The 20,782-nt window shown below is 38.7% G+C and overlaps 1 long non-coding RNA gene and 1 other non-coding gene across 2 annotated transcripts in view; one reads left to right on the top strand and one right to left on the bottom strand.

Moving 5' to 3' along the window:
- The window catches only part of LOC129532441 (uncharacterized), a 75,920-nt gene extending 56,239 nt beyond the window's left edge, over nt 1-19,681 (top strand). Inside the window, exons 3-4 of the long non-coding RNA XR_010133016.1 lie at nt 18,261-18,355; nt 19,278-19,681. This is a non-coding gene — a long non-coding RNA (uncharacterized lncRNA). The remainder of the gene's footprint in view (nt 1-18,260; nt 18,356-19,277) is intronic.
- LOC115934181 (U8 small nucleolar RNA) lies at nt 2,668-2,803 on the bottom strand. The gene has a single exon (XR_004070004.2). It is a non-coding gene; the product is annotated as a U8 small nucleolar RNA (small nucleolar RNA).
- Nucleotides 19,682-20,782: the final 1,101 nt, after the last annotated feature.

The following is a 20,782-nucleotide window of genomic DNA, read 5'->3' as shown; positions in this document are numbered from 1 at the left end:
ATACAAAAATTAACTCAAGATGGGTTAAATATTTAAAAATAAGACCTCAAGCTATAAAAATCCTAGAAGAAAACCTAGGAAATACCCTTCTCTATATCAGCCTTGGCAAATAATTTTTGGCAAAGCCCCCAAAAGCAATTGCAACAAAACCAAATTGACAAGTAGAACCTAATGAAAGTAAATAGCTTCTGCACAGCAAAAGAACTATCGACAGAGTAAACAAACAACCTACTGAATAGAAGAAAATATTTGCAAACTATGCCTCTAATAAAGGCCTAATATTTAGAGTCTATAGGAACTTAAACAAATCAACAATCAAAAACAACCCTATTAAAAATGGGCAAAGGACATGAACACACTTCTCAAAAGAAGACACACAATGCCAATAAGCATATGAAAAAATGTTTAACATCACTAATCACTAGAGAAATGAAAATCAAAACCGCAATGAGATACCATCTCACACCAGTCAGAACGGCTATCATTAAACAGTCAAAAAACAACAGATGCTGGTGAGGCTGCAGAGGAAAGGGAACACTTACACACTGTTAGTGGGAATGTAAATTAGTTCAGCCACTGTGGAAAGCAGTTTGGAGATTTCTCAAAGAACTCAAAACTGAACCACCATTCAACTCAGCAATCCCCTTCCAGGTTATATACCCAAAAGAAAATAAGTTATTCTACCAAAGAGGCACATGCATGCATATGTTCATTGCAGCACCATTCATAGTAGCAAAGACATGGAATCAACCTACGCGCCCATCACCAGTGGATAAAGAAAATATGGCACATACGTACCATGGAATAGTATGTAGCTGTAAAAAAGAATGAAATCTCATCCTTTGCAGCAACATGAATGCAGCTGAAGGCCATTATCCTAAGCAAATTAACACAGGAACAGAAAACCAAATATTGCATGTTCTCACTCGTAAGTTAGAGCTAAACATTGGGCACTCAGGGACATAAAGATGGGACCAGTAGACACTCTGGACTACTTGAAGGGCGAGGGAGATGGGTTGAAAAACTACCTATTAGGTACTGTTCTCAGTATTTGGGTGATGGGATCAATCATACCCCAAACCTCAGAATCATGCAATATGACCAGGTAACAAACCTACACATGTACCCCCGTTTCTAAAATAAAAGTTGAAATCATTAAAAAATAAAATAAAATGAAGTTATTGGCCTTTATATTTACCAAGATTCTTTTATTTGAAACATGTATATTATTGAAAGTTAAAGACTGTGAGTGCATTTTTATTTCATATGTTAATTTGCAAGTAGAATTAATGGTAGGTGTGAATTTTGTAATCTGATTATTGGGCTCATATCCTACCTTCACATTTTTAGCAAGTAACATTGAGATTGATCCGAGACTTGAAACAAGTGCTCTCAATATTTGAGAAAATATTTTCATGTAAAATGCTGACTAGGACCATTTTAATATGAAGTTATGTCTCTAATAATTCAAAATATGCTATTAATTAGTTTTAAAATTTCTGACTAGCAAAGTCAGGACTGAACATATCAAGGTATCAAATACTTTACTGTCAGTCTACCTCATGCTTCTAGCTCCACCTCTGGCTTTGTCTGACATCAGGGTCAGACTCTTACTGACATTTGTGAAGGATAGAAAGTGGCTTCATTAGAATCTTCAAAGGAAACCAGAGTAAAATAAGAGACAAAGGGATTCCTTAGAGAAAAGAATTACTACAACAAATGAAAGAGTCTGTCACAATGGGAAGAGAGAATTGATGTAGGGTACAAATGTGAGGCTGCTTTTAAATTTACACAGCTCAGACTTCTGTGGTCACTTATGACCCTGGAAACGAGATAGTTATGTGCTGAAGTTAAAAGCAGTTTATTACTATGAGCCCAAACATTTCTGCTGTCAGATTCCTTCTCCCTTCTCATGGAAGGGATGAAAATGTGGACATCATTTCTCTACCAGTCAGAGAGAGGTGAGGACTGGAGGTCAAGGTTGGGTTAACACCAAGGTATTGGTGACCAGAATAAAGTATCAGGTGGTGTTTATGACAGGAACTTGGAGGCAGGTAGGATGTCATCCCAAGCATCAGAATTTGAGAAGATAGACACTCCAAAGGATGTCAAAGGCCATTGACACCATGTGGGTTCTATGCTAAGCAGAATTAGCTAAGAGGAATGTAAAGTGCCAGAGCATAAGGATAGCAGAAACACAGGAAGCTGTGGAAATTCTATGTGAGATAGTCCCCATCCACTTTGGAGTATCTAAGAGACATCAGAAAGGATGGAAGCCTTGCCATTTGGTAGGTGAGAACTATTAATCTAGTGGCATTGGCAAAAAGGATTGAAGTAGCTATACTTAAGATCCACAAGCAGGTTGTAACTAGAGAGTCACTTGAGTTAAACTATATTTTATAAAATGAATTTTAAAAATCCCCCTAATTTGGTTGATAAGATCATCATTTATATAGAAAAAAACCTATCATTAACCAAAATTGGAAGAGCAGTTTCTTTCATATTACAGACATAATTGACTATTTTACAGTTTATAGCTTTGGTCCATATCTCAAAACCTGGGGTCCCAGGTTAATAAAAGGGTCATCAGGTGCTCCTTGCGGCTATTGATCACCCACATCCCATATTTTAGCCATAAACCTCTAATATATATTTTTTTCGGGAAGAATAAGATAGGAATAATCAGGATATTGTAAGTCATGATTACACAGAGACTTTAATCATGTATCATGTGAACTCCAATTATCATGTTCTAATCTGCCCTTCAAAAGGAGAAACAGATAAGGATTATTCCACCTGACCATAACTCCAAGATATCGTTATGGTATCTTTGTTACATTTATTCCTGCTCTTTGTCTTGATTTTCTTTATTTAGTTTGGCAAGCTTCTGCTCTTTGGTTATCTTGCTGCCATCTCCCTGTGAACAGATCAAGGGTTTTACACAGACATTGGATATGTGCTATGGATAAGTTTGCTTTGTGTTCTTGTCTTCTTATTTAACCATTTAACAGAAGGGCCTCTTCAGGGCTACATGTGCAGCTTTGAAAGAGTTTAATTTACTTACATTCATTTTGAAGTTCTGAAAAATTACTATTGTGCTCATTTGATTTTTTTCTCTTTAGGGTTCTCCCCTTCTTTTGTGTTTAGAGGAAAGATAAATTGAAGGAATATAGAGGGAAGGGGAAGAAACCATTTCTTTTTATTTTTTTATTTTATTTTTATTTTTATTATTTTATTTTATTATTATTATACTTTAAGTTTTAGGGCACATGTGCACAACGTGCAGGTTTTTTACATATGTATACATGTGCCATGTTGGTGTGCTGCACCCATTAACTCGTCATTTAGCATTAGGTATATCTCCTAATGCTATCCCACCCCCATCCAGCCACCCCACAACAGTCCCTGGTGTGTGATGTTCCCCTTCCTGTGTCCATGTGTTCTCATTGTTCAATTCCCACCTATGAGTGAGAACATGCGGTGTTTGGTTTTTTGTCCTTGCGATAGTGTGCTGAGAATGATGGTTTCCAGCTTCATCCATGTCCCTACAAAGGACATGAACGCATCATTTTTTATGGCTGCATAGTATTCCATGGTGTATATGTGCCACATTTTCTTAATCCAGTCTATCATTGTTGGACATTTGGGTTGGTTCCAAGTCTTTGCTATTGTGAATAGTGCGGAAATAAACATATGTGTGCATGTGTCTTTATAGCAGCATGATTTATAATCCTTTGGGTATATACCCAGTAATGGGATGGCTGGGTCAAATGGTATTTCTAGTTCTAGATCCCTGAGGAATCACCACACCGACTTCCACAATGGTTGAACTAGTTTACAGTCTCACCAACAGTGTAAAAGTGTTCCTATTTCTCCACATCCTCTCCAGCACCTGTTGTTTCCTGACTTTTTAATGATTGCCATTCTAACTGGTGTGAGATGGTATCTCATTGTGGTTTTGATTTGCATTTCTCTGTTGGCCAGTGATGATGAGCATTTTTTCATGTGTTTTTTGGCTGCATAAATGTCTTCTTTTGAGAAGTGTCTGTTCATATCCTTTGCCCACTTTTTGATTGGGTTGTTTGTTTTTTTCTTGTAAATTTGTTTGAGTTCACTGTAGATTCTGGATATTAGCCCTTTGTCAGATGAGTAAGTTGCAAAAATTTTCTCCCATTCTGTAGGTTGCCTGTTCACTCTGATGGTAGTTTCTTTTGCTGTGCAGAAGCTCTTTAGTTTAATTAGATCCCATTTGTCAATTTTGGCCTTTGTTGCCATTGCTTTTGGTGTTTTAGACATGAAGTCCTTGCCCATGCTTATGTCCTGAATGGTATTGCCTAGGTTTTCTTCTAGGGTTTTTATGGTTTTAGGTCTAACATTTAAGTCTTTAATCCATCTTGATTTAATTTTTGTATAAGGTGTAAGGAAGGGATCCAGTTTCAGCTTTCTACATATGGCTAGCCAGTTTTCCCAGCACCATTTATTAAATAGGGAATCCTTTCCCCGCTGCTTGTTTTTGTCAGATTTGTCGAAGATCAGATAGTTGTAGATACACAGCATTATTCCTGAGGGCTCTGTTCTGTTCCATTGGTCTATATCTCTGTTTTGGTACCAGTACCATGCTGTTTTGTTTACTGTAGCCTTGTAGTATAGTTTGAAGTCAGGCAGCGTGATGCCTCCAGCTTTGTTCTTTTGGCTTAGGATTGACTTGGCAATGTGGGCTCTCTTTTGGTTCCATATGAACTTTAAAGTAGTTTTTTCCAATTCTGTGAAGAAAGTCATTGGTAGCTTGATGGGGATGGCATTGAATCTATAAATTACCTTGGGCAGTATGGCCATTTTCACGCTATTGATTCTTCTACCCATGAGCATGGAATGTTCTTCCATTTGTTTGTATCCTCTTTTATTTCATTGAGCAGTGGTTTGTAGTTCTCCTTGAAGAGGTCCTTCACATAGGCATTGATGGGACATATCTCAAAATAATAAGAGCTATCTATGACAAACCCACAGCCAATATCATACTGAATGGACAAAAACTGGAAGCATTCCCTTTGAAAACAGGCACAAGACAGGGATGCCCTCTCTCACCACTCCTATTCAACATAGTGTTGGAAGTTCTGGCCAGGGCAATCAGGCAGGAGAAGGAAATAAAGGGCATTCAATTAGGAAAAGAGGAAGTCAAATTGTCCCTGTTTGCAGATGACATGATTGTATATCTAGAAAACCCCATCATCTCAGCCCAAAATCTCCTTAAGCTGATAAGCAACTTCAGCAAAGTCTCAGGATACAAAATCAATGTGCAAAAATCACAAGCGTTCTTATACACCAATAACAGACAAACAGAGAGCCAAATTATGAGTGAACTCCCATTCACAATTGCTTCAAAGAGAATAAAATACCTAGGAAACCATTTCTTTTTAAATCTCCATTTGAGAATTTAAGAAGGAGCATCAAAGAAACTAATTCTACATTTTAATAAAAATGAACAGATTCAGCTCATGGCAAAAAAATGATACGTAAAAATACATTTGAGTTTTAACTTCAAAGTAGAAGTTAAAGTGGTTACTAAATGGTTCCAACTTTTTTTTGTAGCTAGATTTGACAAATATTTTAGGGGTTTTTAATAGGGCGTTACTAAATGGTTCCAACTTTTTTGGTAGCTAGATTTGACAAATTTTATTGAGGGATTACTCTGGCCTTCAGATGCAATAAAATAAAATCACAGAACATCCCTGGGGGTTATTATTTAATCTCACTTTTAAGATGAAGAAACTAAGGTGAAATTTAGTAAGGTTAGTAAGTGGCAGAATCAGGATTAGAGCTCAGGCTTACACATTACTCTTCCGTTGTGCCCCAAACCAGTGCTTCTCTGTTTTGTGTTGCTACAACATACTACTACACACTAAATAATTTATAGGCAGAAATGTATTAGCTTAGGGTTCTGGAGGCTGGGAAGTCCAAGATCGTCTGGGAAGGGAATTATTGCTGTATCATCCAATGACAGAAACACAAATGAGGGCACATGAGAGAAAAAGGGGCCAAAATTATCCTTTTGTAAGGAAACCATTCCTGTGATAACTCACCCACCACTCATCCATTCATAAGGGTAAAGCCCTCATGGTCTAACCACCACTAATCATTAGGCCTTATCTTCCAACAATGTTATAATGAGGATTAAGCTTCCAGCACATGAGTTTTGGGGGACATACTCAAACCTTAGCTTCTCCAATTATGAGCTACACATAAATCACCAGGGGGTCTTGTTAAACTGTAGAGTTTTTAAAAAACTATTTTTAAATTTTGTTGATATATAGTACGTGAATATATTTATGGGGTACGTGAGATATTTTGATAGAAGCATACAATGCAGAATAATCACATCAGGGCAAGAACTGATAAATAAATTCAGTAAGGTTTCAGAATACAAAATTAATGTACACAAATGAGTAGTCTTGCTATATACCAACAGTGACCAAGCTGAGAATCAAATCAAGAATTCAACCCATTCTACAATAGCTGCAAAAAATCAAAATACTTAGGAATAGACCTAACCAAGGAGGTGAAAGACCTCTGCAATGAAAACTACAAAACACTGCTGAAAGAAATCAGATGACACAAACAAATGGAACAAATGACAAACAAATCCTATGCTCATGGATGGATAGAATCAATATTGTGAAAATGACCATACTGCCAAAAGCAATCTATAAATTAATGCAGTTCCCATCAAAATACCACCATCATTCTTCACAGAACTAGAAAAACAATTCTAAAATTTTTATGGTATCAAAAAAGAGCCTGCATAGCCAAAGCATGACTAAGCAAAAAGAACAAATCTGAAAGCATTACATTATCTGACTTCAAAATATACTATAAGGCTAGAGTCACCAAAACAGCATGGTACTGGTGTAAAAATAGGCACATAGGCCAATGAAGCAGAATAAATAACCCAGAAATAAGGCCACATACTTACAGCCAACTGACCTTCAATAAAGCAAACAAAAACATAAAGTGGGGAAAGAACACCATATTTAACAAATGGTGCTGGGATAATTGGCAAGCCACATGTAGAGAATGAAACTGGATACTCATCTCTCACCTTATACAAAAATCAACTCAGGATGGATCAAAGACTTAAATCTAAGACCTGAAACCATAAAAATTCTATAAGATAACATTGGAAAAACCCTTCTAGACATTGGCTTAGGCAAAGACTTTATGACCAAGAACCCAAAGACAAATGCAACAAAAACCAAGATAAATAAATGGGACATAATTAAACTTCTGCACAGCAGAAGAAATCTTTAGCAGAGTAAATAGACAACCCACAGAATGGGAGAAGATCTTCGCAAACTATGCATCCAACAAAGAGTTAATATTGAGAATCTACAAGGAGCTCAAATCAGCAAGAAAAAATAATCTCATCAAAAAGTGGGCTAAGGACATGAATAGACAATTCTCAAAAGAAACCATACAAATGGCCAACAAACATATAAAAAATGCTCAACATCACTAATTATCAAGGAAATGCAAATCAAAACCACAGTGTGATACCACCTCACTCCTGCAAGAATGTCCATAATAAAAAAAAATAGATGTTGGCATGGATGTGGTGAAAAGGGAACACTTTTACACTGCTGGTGGGACTGTAAACTGGTACCACCATTAGTAGTTTCCTTTTCACTGTGAAGATTCCTTAAATAACCAAAAGTAGATCTACCGTTTGATCCAGCAGTCCCACTCCTGGGTATCTACCCAAAAGAAAAGAGGTCATTATACAAAAAAGGTATGTGCACACACATGTTTATAGCAGCACAATTTGCAATTGCAAAAATATGGAACCAGCTCAAATGCCCATCAATCAATGAGTGGTTAAAGAAAATGTGAGATACACACACACACACACACACACACACACACACACCATGGAATACTACTCAGCCATGAAAAGGAATAAAATAATGGCATTTGCAACAACCCAGATGGAATTGGAGACCATTACTCTAAGTGAAGTAACTCAGCAATAGAAAACCAAATATCTTATGTTCTCACTTATAAGTGGGGGCTAAGCTATGAGGATGCAAAGAATGATACAATGGACTTTGGGGACTCAGGAGAAGGGCAGGAGGGGGTGAGGGATAAAAGACTACACATCAGGTACAGTTACTCTACACCTGCTCAGGTGATGGGTGCACCAAAATCTCAGAAATAATCATTAAAGAACTTACCCATGTAACCAAACACCACCTGTTACCCCAAAACCAACTGAAATAAAAGAGAAAAATTAAAAAAAATCACATTAGGGCAAATACGGTATCCATCACCTCAAGCATTTATCATTTCTTTGTGTTACAGACATCCCATTTATATACTCCTGTAGTTATTTAAAAATGTATAACAAATTTTTGTTGACTGTAATCACCCTGTTGTGCTATCAAATACTAGATCTTATTAATTCTATCTAACTATATTTTTGTACTCATTAACCATACCAGGGTCCCTCCCTGCCCTGCATTATTCTTAGCAGCCTCTGGTAGTCATCATTCTACTCTCTATCTCCATGAATTTAATTGTTTTAATTTTTACCTCCCACAAATGAATGAGAACATGTGAAGTCTATCTTTCTGTGCCCAGCTTATTTCACTTAACATAATGTCCTCCAGTGCCATGCATGTTGCATATGACAGAAACGCCTACTTTTTAATGATTGACTAGTACTCTGTTGTGTATATGTACCACATTTTCTTTTTCCATTCATCTGTCGATGGACATTTAGGTTGCTTCCAAATCTTGGCTATTGTGAATAAGCATGGCAGTGCAATAAACACATGGCAGTGCTTATTATAAAATAAAAGTATATCTCTTTGATTTACTGATTTTATTTCTTTTGAGCGTATACCTAGCAGTGGTATTGCTGGATCATATGGTAGTTATATTTTTAGTTATCTGATTAACTTACATATTGTTCTCCATAGTGGCTGTACTAATTTACATTCCCACCAACAGTGTATGAGGGTTCCTTTTTCTTTACATTCTCACCAGCATTTGTTACTGCCTGTCTTTCGGATACAATCAATTTTAACTGGGGTGAGATAATAATATCTCATTTGATTTGTATTTCTCTGATGATTGGTGATGATTAGCACCTTTCCATATACGTGTTTGCCATTTGTATGTCTTTTTTTGTGAAATGTCTAAATCTTTTGCCCATTTTTAAATTGGATTATTAGATTTCTTTCCTATTGAGTTGTTCAAGCTCCTTATATATTCTGGTTATTAATCCCTTGTCAGATAGATAGTTTGCAAATTTTTTTTCCCCATTCTGTGGGTTGTTTCTTCATTTCGTTGATTGTTTCCTTTGCTGTGCAGAAGTTCTTTAACTTGAGGTGTTCCCATTTGTCCATTTTTGCTTGGGTTGCCTGTGCTTTGGAGTATTACTCAATAAATCTTTGCCCAGTCCAATGTCCTGGAGAGTTTCCCTAATGTTTTCTTTTAGTAGTTTCGTAGTTTGAGGTCTAATATTTGTCTGTAATCCATTGTGATTTCAATACTCTCTTTCCTTTTCTCATCTTATATGATGTTAGAACCAGGTACTGTGAATTTTGTTCTTAGGAAGGTGATTTCTTGTGTGTATAGTTGTTCAATTTGGTGTTCCTACCATGGCGGGCAGGAGAGAATTATCACTGGGGGATTCTTCTTGGCCATCATCTACTCTCACTCTAAACTGTGAGTTTTAATGCAGCAGGTCTGGGGTAGAGTCTGAGATTCTGCTTGCCTAACGATCTCCCAGGGAAAGCTGAGGTAGCTGGTTCACACACCACACTGTGAGTGACAAGACCTTAAACTTTTCTCACTTGGAGAAATAAAAAGGAACTTCTGTAATGACAAGCTTAAGAAGCACAATTAATACACCTACCAGTTTGCCTTTTAAATATTTTGTTTTTTGGAAAAATCTTACCGTGTATTCTTTATGATCCCGGAATAATTTGATTGTGTTCACAATTGTTCTGGTATGATCCAGTGAATATATAACATGCCTTTGAGAACATGATATAAAGTAGGAGATACTAGTAAAAAAAAGTACTCAGTGACTTTTTTGAAATAATAGCTTGAAAACAAATCCAAATTAGACAATGCAGATTAATTATGGCAAAGAAAGGTTGGGTGACTACTGAGAAAATTACTTCCTCAATCAGTTGCGTGGAAGATTTAATTGAAGAAAATGAATACACTCCCATCTTTCTCTTTTCTTTAATATTTATTTGGGCTTTAAATAGGCAACATCAGCTGTAATCTAGTTGAGGTCAACAGCCCCCAAGTTATAAACAGAAGCTGTTTAGTCAAAGTTTTCCAAATCAAGTCTGACATCAGATAAGCCGTTCCGAGGGCTTTAAGATTGAAGTATATTTCTTTTTAGTGCTCCTAAATTTGCGAATTCTTTTCTTGTGACTAAAAGCATTAATAAAACTATTTTTAAATTTACTTTAATGATAGTCATAAGAAGATTTCACTGATAGTAGAAGTTACAGCAGGCAGTCTACTTCTAACAAGAGAGTATTCTAAATTTTAGAATAAGTAGTAGAGTCTGAAGAATTCAGAGGTGAGGATATCAACTACCCTAAGACCCCTTCCTCCAATGTCATATGAAGACATTGAGTCCAAAAGAGATGTATTAACTTGTTTGAGGTCAATCAGCTTGTTGGTGGCACAATTTTTGTTAGAAGTTTGGTCAATGGTCACAGAGTCAACTGTTAGAAAGGCCAAGTATATAAAATATAACATAAAAGGAGATCATGGGAAATGTGGTAAATAGCATAGGGGAAAGGTCACTGCCACACAGTTGAAACTGATTATTTATATGTGAAAATGAGGGCTCAGTATAGACAGATCATCTGCCTTTTATTTTTAAATTTTAAAAGTTTTTTATTTTTTTTTGAGACAGGGTCTCACTCAGGCTGGAATGCAGTGGTGCGATCTTGGCTCACTGCAACCTCTGCTTCCTGGGCTCAAGTGATCCTCCCACCTCAGCCCCCCAAGTAGCTGGGACTAAGGCATACATGCCACCACGCCTGCTAATTTTTGTATATTTGTAGAGACGGGGTTTTGCCATGTTGCCCAGGCTGGTCTCAAACTCCTGATCTCAAGCAATCCACCCTCCTTGGCCTCTCAAAGTGCTAGGATTACAGGTGTAAGCCACCATGCCTGGCCTCATCTGCTTTTTAAATAAAAGTTGGGAATTCAGAATTATATGTAAAATATTTTAATTGAAAAATACAACGAACAAAAACAAAAGCAAAAACAGTGTGAGTCAAACAAAACACACATGTAGAGAAGACTGGACTTATGGGGCTGTGTTTGTACGATGTCTGACCCAGGCCTTCTGTTCTCCCAGTCTAATGTGCTTTTATTTAAAAAAATTTTTAAGTTTTACAGTTTTTAAAATATGTGTGGGTACATAGTAGGTGTATATATTCATGGGATACTTGAGATGTTTGATACAGGCCTGCAATGTGAAATAAGCATATCATAGAGAATGGGAGTATCCATTCCCTCAAGCATTTATCCTTTGAATTACAAACAAACCAATTATACTTTATAAGTTATTTTAAAATGTACAATTAAGTTATTATTGATTATAATCACCCTATTGTGCTATCAAATCATATGTCTTATTTATTCTTTCTATTTTTTTTTGTACCCATTAACCATCCTTACCTCCCTCCAGCCCTCCAATACCCTTTCCAGCCTCTGGTAACCCATCCTTGTACTTTCTATGTCCATGATTTCAATTGTTTAGATTTTCAGATTCCACAAGTAAGTAAGAACATGCAATGCTTCTCTTTCTTTGCCTACCTTACTTTTCTTAACATAATGATCTCCAGTTCCATCCATGTTGTTGCAAATGACTGGATCTCATTCTTGTTTATTGTTGAACAGTACTTCATTGTGTATATGTACCATGTTTTCTTTATCTATTCGTCTGTTGATGGACACTTAGGTTGCTTCCAAATCTTAGCTATTGTAAACAGTGCTGCAACAAACAGAGGAGTGCAGATATCTCTTTGATATACTGATTTTCTTTCTTTTGGGTACATACGCATCAGTGGAATTGCTGGATCATACGGTAGCTAAATTTTAGTTTTCTGAGGAGCCTCAAAACTGTTCTCCGTAGTGGGTTGTACTAAGTTACATTGAACAGTGTACAAGGGTTCCTTTTTCTCTGCATCCCTGCCAGCATTTGTTATTGCCCATCTTTTGGATATAAGCCATTTTAACTGGGGTGAGATGATATCTTATTATAGTTTTACATTCAATGTTATTATTGATAGGTAAGGACTAACTCCTGCCATTTTGTTATTTGTTTTCTGGTTGCTTTGTTGTCTTCCTTCTTTGTTTCATTCTCATCTTCCTCTAGGGAAAGTGATTTTCTCTGGTAATATAATTTAGTTTCTTGCTTTTTATTTTTTGTGTATTCATTTTATGTTTTTGGCTTGAGGTTACCATGAGGCTTGTAAATCTATCTTGTAACCTATTATTTTAACCAGACAAAAACTTAGCACTATTTGCCTAAACAAACAAGGAAAAAGAAAACTATTAAAAACTCTATGCCTTAGTTTCATCCCCTCAATTTTTAACTTTTGTTGTTTCTGTTGATATTTTATTGTACTGATTATGTCTTGGAATGTTGTTGTAGTTATTATTTTAGATTGGTTCATTGTTTAGTCTTTCTACTTAGGATAAGAGTTTCAGTGTTATAATATTCTGTGTTTTTCTGTGTACTCACTTTTACAGTGAGTTTTGTACCCTGAGATTGTTATTAGATCTTTAGGGTGTCGATTTTCTGGCTGGAAACCTCTGTGGCTGCAGCATTTTTGCCCAAGTTCTTGTCCTGCATTGTCCAGGAAGAATGAGGTATGCAGACAAGTGAAGAGTGAATAAGATGAAGATAAGCTTTATTGAGTATTACAACAACTCATAGGAGACCTGCAGTGGGTAGCTCCTCTCTGTGGGCAGATTACTGTCAAGTGTTCAGTTCTCAGCAGAGAGGAAGCCCTGGAGATGGTAGCTTCTCTCTGCTACTGGTCATCCTGATGTCTGTAGCTCTCAGCAGATATGAGGCCCTGGAGAGGGTGGCTCCTCTCTGCTGGCAGGTCACCTCTGCAGCTCTCAGCAGAGAGGGTAGCTCCTCTCTACAGCTGGTTGTCCTGTCATCTGCAGCTCTCAGCAGAGAGTGTAGCTTCTCTCTGCAGCTGGTTTTCCCATTGTCTGTCTGCCCTCTTTATCCTCTGGTCATCCTCTGCCCTGCTCTGGCTGAGCCAGGGATTTTATGGACCTCAGAAAGGAGGAAGTGTGTTGCAGTCAGTCCATGGGTGGCCATGGGCGCCTGGAAGAGGCACCAGGAGACCCCACTTAGGTCTGCGGGTCTGGCACTCCAGCCCCCAGCCCCCAGCCTTCAGGCCCTCCATGGCCTAAAGATGGGGCCTTACTGGGGACCTGTGTTCTTCTACCCAGGAATCAATCTGCCTCCAGCTGCCATTCGTGGCCCTTGGGGGTTGCCTCCAATCCCCTGCTCAGAGATCGGAACAGGTTCCAGGAGTGGAGAGAGATCAGGCAGCAGGAGAAGACACCCCAGAGCCTGCAGGAATGGGGGGGGGGTCCTTCCTGGGGCCCCCGAGGGTGCAGACTGCAGAGATGCCCAGGTTCCTGTGCCTGGGTGGCAGGCTGCAGCTGCACCTGGGAGCTCGCTCTGCCAACTCGGAAGGGGTGGGGCTCCTGCTTGTCCGCGGCTCCCACCAAATCCATGGAATCAGAGGCCCAAGTCTGCAGTTGAGGGTCCTGCAGCTGCAGCTGCACCTTGGAGGTCAGATCCTGCCTGTTCCCAGCCCCTCTCCCAGAGGACAGGGAGGCTCAGATCCACAGTGGCAGTTTGGGTGGCTGTGGCTCCTGCCTGCTCCATAGAGCAGGAGGCCTGGGTCTGCAGCTGCCTTTCGGTGGCTGCAGTGGCACCCAGGGAGCTCCTGCCCCAACTCAGAAGGGGTGGGGCTCCCACCAGCTCCATGGCATGGGCAGCCCCAGCCACGCTTCCCTGCTGCAGCCGGCATGATGGCAGGAGCCACTGCCATCAAGATGATTATTTATCGCTCATTAATGTCCTTTTTTTTTTCATTTAGCATTTTTTGTAGGACAGGTCTGGTATTAATGTAATCTTTCAGCTTTTGTTTGTCTGTGAAGTCTTTATTTCTCCTTCATGTTTCAAAGCATATGCTATTGTAGGGTAAAAGTTTTTGTCCTTCGGCACTTTAAATATGTCATGCCACTCTCTCCTGAACTGTAAGGTTTCCACTGAGAAGCCTGCTGTCAGACCTATTGGAGCTCCATTTTATGTTGTTTCTTTTCTCTTGCTGCTTTTAGGACCCTTTCTTTATCCTTGACCTTTGGGAGTTTCATTATTAAATGCCTTGAGGTAATCTTCTTTGGGTTAAATCTGCTTGGTGTTCTATAACCATCTTGTACTTGGATACCGATATCTTTCTCTAGGTTTGAGAAGTTCTCTGTTATTCTGCCATTGAATAAGCTTTTTACCCCATCTCTTTCTCTACCTCTTCTTTAGGGCTGATAACTTTTAAATTTGTCCTTTTGAGGCTATTTTCTTGATCCCGTAGGTGTACTTTATTGTTTTTTGCTTTTTTCTTTTGTCTCATCTGACCTGTATTTTCAATTTAGCCTGTCTTTAAGCTCACCAATTCTTTCCCGTGCTTGATCCATTCTGTTATTAAAGGACTGTGATGCATTCTTCAGTATGCCAGTTGCATTTTTCAACTCTAGAATTTCTGCTTGATTCTTTTAATTATTTGAATCTCTTTGCTTGTCTGCTATCAAATTTATCTGATATCATTCTGAATTCCTTCTTTGTGTTATCTTTAATTTCTTTTTGTTTCCTCAACCCAGATATTTTGAATTCTCTGCCTGAAAGGTCACATATCTCTGTTTCTCTAGGATTGCTCCCTGGTGCCTTATTTAGTTCATTGGGTGAAGTCATGTTTTCCTGGATGATGTTGATGCTAGCAGATGTTCTTCAGTGTCTGGGATTGAAGAGTTAGGTATTTATTGTAATCTTCAGTGTCTTGAATTATTTTTAGCTGTCCTTTTTGGAAAGGTTTTTCAGATATCTAAAAGGACTTGGGTGTTGTGATCTAAGCTGTATTTACTTTAGGGGGCCCCAGTAATGCTATGGCACTTGCAGACTTGCAGAGGTACTGTCTTGATGGTCTTGGACAAGATCTGGGAGAATTCTCTGGATTACCGGGCAGACAGTCTTGTTTCTTGCCTTGCTTTCCTTTCTCCCAAACAAAAAGAGTCTGTCTTTGTTCTGACCCACCTAAAGCTAGGGGTGGAGTGACACAGCACCCGTGTGGTGACCACCACAATGACTGTGCTGGATCAGACCTGAAGCCAGCACAGCACTGGGTCTCGCCCAAGGTCTGCCGTAGCCACCTTTTGGCTACTGTCCATGTCCACTCAAAACGCTGGGGCTCTACAATCAGCAAGTGGCAAAGCAAGCCAGGCCTTTATCTTCTCCTTCAGGGAGGCAAGGTCTCCCAGGCCCTGGGTGAGTCCAGAGGAGCTGTCTGGGAGTCAGGGACTAGAGTAAAAAACCTTAGAAGTCTACCTGGTATTCTATCATATTGCAGCTGAGCTTGCACTAAAACCACAGGATGCCGTCCTCCCACTCTTCCCTTCTCTTTTTAAAGGCAGAGGAGCCTCACCTTGTAGCCACCACCACCCCAGGCCACAAGGAGGATGGCCAGACTACCAACCAATGTTCCCTTAAGTCCCAAAGGCTATTAAGTCAGCTTGTGATGCATGTTGCCTGACCTTGGACTTACCCTTCAGGGCAATGGGCTCCACTCTGGACCAGGACAGGTCCAGAAATGCCATCTAATTTGGTTCGGCTCTATGTCCCACCCAAATCTCATGTTGAATTGTAATTCCCAGTGTTGGAGAGGGACCTGGTGGAGGTGATTGGATCATGGGATGGATTTCCCCCTTGCTGTTCTCATGATAGTGGGTTCTCATGAGATCTGATGATTTAAAAGTGTGTGGCACTTCCCCCTTTGCACTCTTTCTCCTGCACCACCATGTAAAAATTGTGCCTGCTTCCCTTTTGCCTTCAGCTATGATTTTAAGTTTCCTGAGGCCTCTCCAGCCATGCCTTCTGTACAGCCTGCAGAACCATGAGTCAATTAAACATCTTTCCTCCATAAATTACCCAGTCTCAGGTATGTCTTTATAGCAGTATGAAAACAGACTAATACACCATCCAGGAGTCAAGTCCTGGAGTTGGAAACCCCAAGATCCCAGTTGGTGCTCTGCCTCGCTGTGGCTGTGCTGGTACCTCAGGTGCAAGACAAAGTCCCCTTTACTTTTCCCTCTGCTTTTTTCTCAAGCGGAAAGAAAGCCCTGTAGCTACCACAGCTGGGAGGTTATCAGTGTTATTAGCCTTGGCATTCATTCTTGGTCTCAACCATTTGTGAGACCTACTGATAGGTCAATGTCATATAATAAATGGCCATTTTCCTAACACATAAATTTAAGCTGCAACATATGATTGCTGTGAATAAGAGAGATATTTATTTGGTGGGAGAGCTTAAACTACAATTCAGCATTTGCAAGTATTAAAAAAGTTAATACAAGTAAAGTATATCAAGCATATAGAAAATCAATGTTAGCTGATATTATTATTTCTTGTGGCTTTTTGTTTTCTATTTTCTGCTATGCTTATAATAATTCTTGTAAAACTATTCTTTAATGCGATTTGTGGGGAAAATTATTTGCTGCTATTGTAGTCCAGAATTGGGAATTACCCAAGAAACCAAGACTTATCCCTTGCAGATGTCAAGGGTTTCTTCTGTTCAGCCCTGGGATCTCGAGGAAAGTTGCCAAATTTAGCCTAGTACATAAACACACCAACTTGGGTGATAATTAAGGTGCCATGCCTTACCCTGTTTTTGAGAGGTAGGATACTAAAATTGAAGTTGAATTTATCAGCATATTTTGAGAATAGGTGTGACGGAAATGGATTCCAGTATTTCTGGATGGAAACAACTACTTGCTAGCCCCAAAGGAAAAGGCTGCTAGAGCTGCTTCTGCAAAACACTTCTGGGTAACTGGAAACTTTGGGAGTCCTTTGAGACTCATACCATTTGACTAGGTCACTCTTTGTCCTTCCTTATCATTATCATCTGTAGATTTTAAGGATTATATTATTTCTGACCAATAATAATTTAATTCTAATTTTCTACTGATTTGTGTGTGTGTGTGTGTGTGTGTGTGTGTGTGTGTGTGTGTGTGTGTGTGACAGAGTCTCACTCCATCACCCAGGCTGGACTGCAGTGGTGTGATCTTGGTTCACTGCAACCTGTGTCTCCTGGATTCAAGTGATTCTTGTGCCTCAGCCTCCTGAGTCAGCAGCTGGAATTACAGGGGCGCACTCTGATTTTTGTATTTTTAGTAGAGATGGGGTTTTACTATATTGGCCAGGCTGGTCTTGAACTCCTGACTTCAAGTCAGGTTAGGTGTGGGCTCTCACACCTAACCTTATTGATTTTTTTCCATTAAAAAGTTTATTTTCATGTATCACATTTTGAGTTATATTATGCAAAAATTATGTTATAGAAAAGGCATGCTTAGTTTTTGGTCTGATGAATGTGGATAAGAGAAAAATTTATTGTGGCTGTGAGCAGTCCAAAATATGGTCTAGAATAAGGAATGTAGGAAATGAAGACTATTGTAGGGCTTATTAAATTATAACATTTCATAATTAAATGAAAACTAATAAATGAAATATAAACATCAGACTTGATTTTTTCCCCTAAAGATGCAGTTTTAAAAATTAAATGGAAAAATGCTCATAGAAAATTATCTTTAGAACTTATCTTTTTCTGACTAGTTATTTACCTTTTGCATTTTTTAGTAATAAAATTTACTTGGTGGAGTATTTTCCTTCCTTAACCATACTTTAATATTTTTGTCTATCTTACCTCTTTCTCAACCTGAAGGCAAGACAGTGAGCAGCAAGGGATTTGGAGACAAACTTTGGGGAATTTGAGTGTTTTTAAAAGTCACCTCCATAAAATTTTTATTTTTTTCACAAAACCCTTAGACATAAAGTTCTCTATGTGCTGCTCCAAATGAAGTCTCCTTTTAGACAGAGCTGTGGTGTTTCAAAATTAAGTCTCCTTATGGCCTGCCTTTCTCCCTAGGCAGAACACCTGAGCCACAGTATCAGAACTAGGGTTGGAAGCCTGCTTTTCCTGGAATGAAACCCCTCACTCTTCAAGTGTCCACAAGACAAGAGGTAACAGTCCCTGGTCTCCATATTCATGTGTGAAATCTCTGCCCTATGAGCAAGCTGAGATGAGGATGATTTGGGACCCAGTATTGTGGCTGGAGTAGACTTCCATTCTCTGAGCCAGGGCAGGGATGGGGAGACCTGCTACTCTCTACAATCTGGAATAGAGTTTCTGCAGCACAGGGCATGGTTGGGGCAGGATGGCAGCCTACTCCTGCTGTGGGGGAACTGTAGCCCCAAACCAGGTGTGGGGAAGGAATAGAACTCCTGTCTTTTTGGTTGCAACTGCCTGGAGTAAAGGACTTGGGGTACAGCTTCTATAATACAGAGTTGGCATCGGGGGAAAGGGAGCAAGTCGTGACCCAAAGGCCACAGACTTGCTTTTCTTACTGAGATTTACTAGATTTTCTTAAATAAATGTTTCACCATTTGCTGTATGTTTTTAAGACACTCGCCAGATGACTGTTGTGTGTATTTTAAAAGTAGTTTTTACCAGTTTTATTTCCTTTTTCTGGGGAGACAGTCACTGAGCTTATTATTCCCGCGTTCTGGAGGTACAACTTTGAGCTTTTTCTAGAGGTGCAAGTCACATAAATTCCTAGTGCTTCATGTTTCTCATTTATAAAATAAAGCTTGTCATGAGTATTTACTCAAATGATGTCTGAAATTTACCTAGTTCATAGAGGTAATAGAATGGATATTAGATCTCTTTTCTGCTTACCCTTTTGCTGATTATAGATTCAATGTTTTTTACTCTATTTCATCAAGAGCCTTCAGCTCAAATTTACAGTATATATATTCTGTCTGTAAAGACTTCAGATCACTCAGCTATTTGTCAGAAAAATAAGATGCTTAATCAATCAGTGAAAATCTTATGTTTATTTCATCTTAATTCAACAACTATTTATTGATTTCCTATTCTTGCTAGTCATTGTGCAGGCCTATCTCTAGAGAGGCTAACAGACTCTTTCTGGCTTTGAAAGAAACAAGCTGCCATATTGAAACAAGCTGCCATATTATGTGTGAGCTGCCCTAAGGAAAGACACACATGGTAAGGAAGAGAGGATGACCTCTGGCTGATAGGCAGCAAGAAACTAAGGACCTCAGTCTGAGAACCTGCAAGGAGCTGAATTCTTCCAATTACCATGTGAGCTTGGAAGCAGCTCCTTCCCCAGTCAAGCCTCAGATGAGACCCCAGCCCTGGCCAACACCTTGATTGCAGCCTCTTATGAAGATTGTAGTCCCTAAGCAGAAAATCCAGATAACCTGTGCCCAGATTGCTGAGCCACAGAAATTCACTGAGATAATAAACGTGTGTTTCAAGCTGCTGAATTTGTGGTAATTTGTTGAAAACTAATAGGTAACTAATAGATAATGTACGCCCTGTTCTTTAAACATATTCATTTATTTCTCCCTTTCTTTTCTCTAGCTCAGGGTTTCTCAACCTTGATACTGCTAACATTTTGGCCCAGGTAATTTGTTATGGGGAGCTGTCCTGTGCATTGTAGGATGTTTGCAGCACTTCTGTCCTTTACCCACTACATGCCAATAGCACCTTCCCAATTTTGACAATAAAAAATACCTTCAGACATTGTCAAATGCTCCCTGGAGGGAGGACCCTCCCTACTGAGAACCATTGTGTTCCTTTTGTTTATAATACACTTACCCATCATTTTTGCTTGATAATCTGTTATAACAGAGTTCAAATGTCATGTCCTCTGATGCTTTGAATGATAAAGAGGGTATAGGCAGATTATTTTTAGGAACTTCTCCAAATTCTTTATGTCTCTACCCTGATAAGGTGGGTTGTACATGGTATAAGATTTTAGGATGATCTAATTATTGATATTATTATTTTTATTATGTGCAGGATTGTGTAGGGTTATAGGAAGATTTTCTGTTCCCCAAGGTTTACAGAATATTGATTTAAAATCATTATGTGTGACCTCAAACAATCAAATATTTGAGATCCTAGCCCTGGCCAACACCAGTCATAGATTTAAGTAGTCAAATTATAGTAGGAGATGGGAAAACAAATAACTGCCATTGGATAAAAGTTTTCATAAACATGATAAATTTAAAAATATAATCATTGTCAAAAATAATCAAGCTTGTCTTCTTTTTGTTTACTAACAACTTTCTTCATGTGGACTGTGTGAGACATTTTGGTTTTGACATTAAAGCAGTAGTATAACTCAGTTCCATACATAATTTATTTTGTTTTTGAAGTGTGAATTCAGAAACTCATTTTAATGCATAATTAAGCTAAATTTTGTGTGGTTTATTTCATTTCACTTTTAGAGATTATCTACTTGTGTCTGACATGCATTTATGAATGCTTTAGTAACTCAATAATGAGACATTGGAGTCATTTTCTTAAAACCAAAGAAAAAAAAAGAATGTCCCATGGAGGTGGGGGTATGGTATTCTTGA

This window comes from Gorilla gorilla, chromosome 2, assembly GCF_029281585.2.
Source record: "Gorilla gorilla gorilla isolate KB3781 chromosome 2, NHGRI_mGorGor1-v2.1_pri, whole genome shotgun sequence".
Lineage (NCBI taxonomy): Eukaryota > Metazoa > Chordata > Mammalia > Primates > Hominidae > Gorilla > Gorilla gorilla.
Note: the sequence above shows the minus strand (reverse complement) of the source record. Positions and strands in the feature narration are given on the sequence as shown.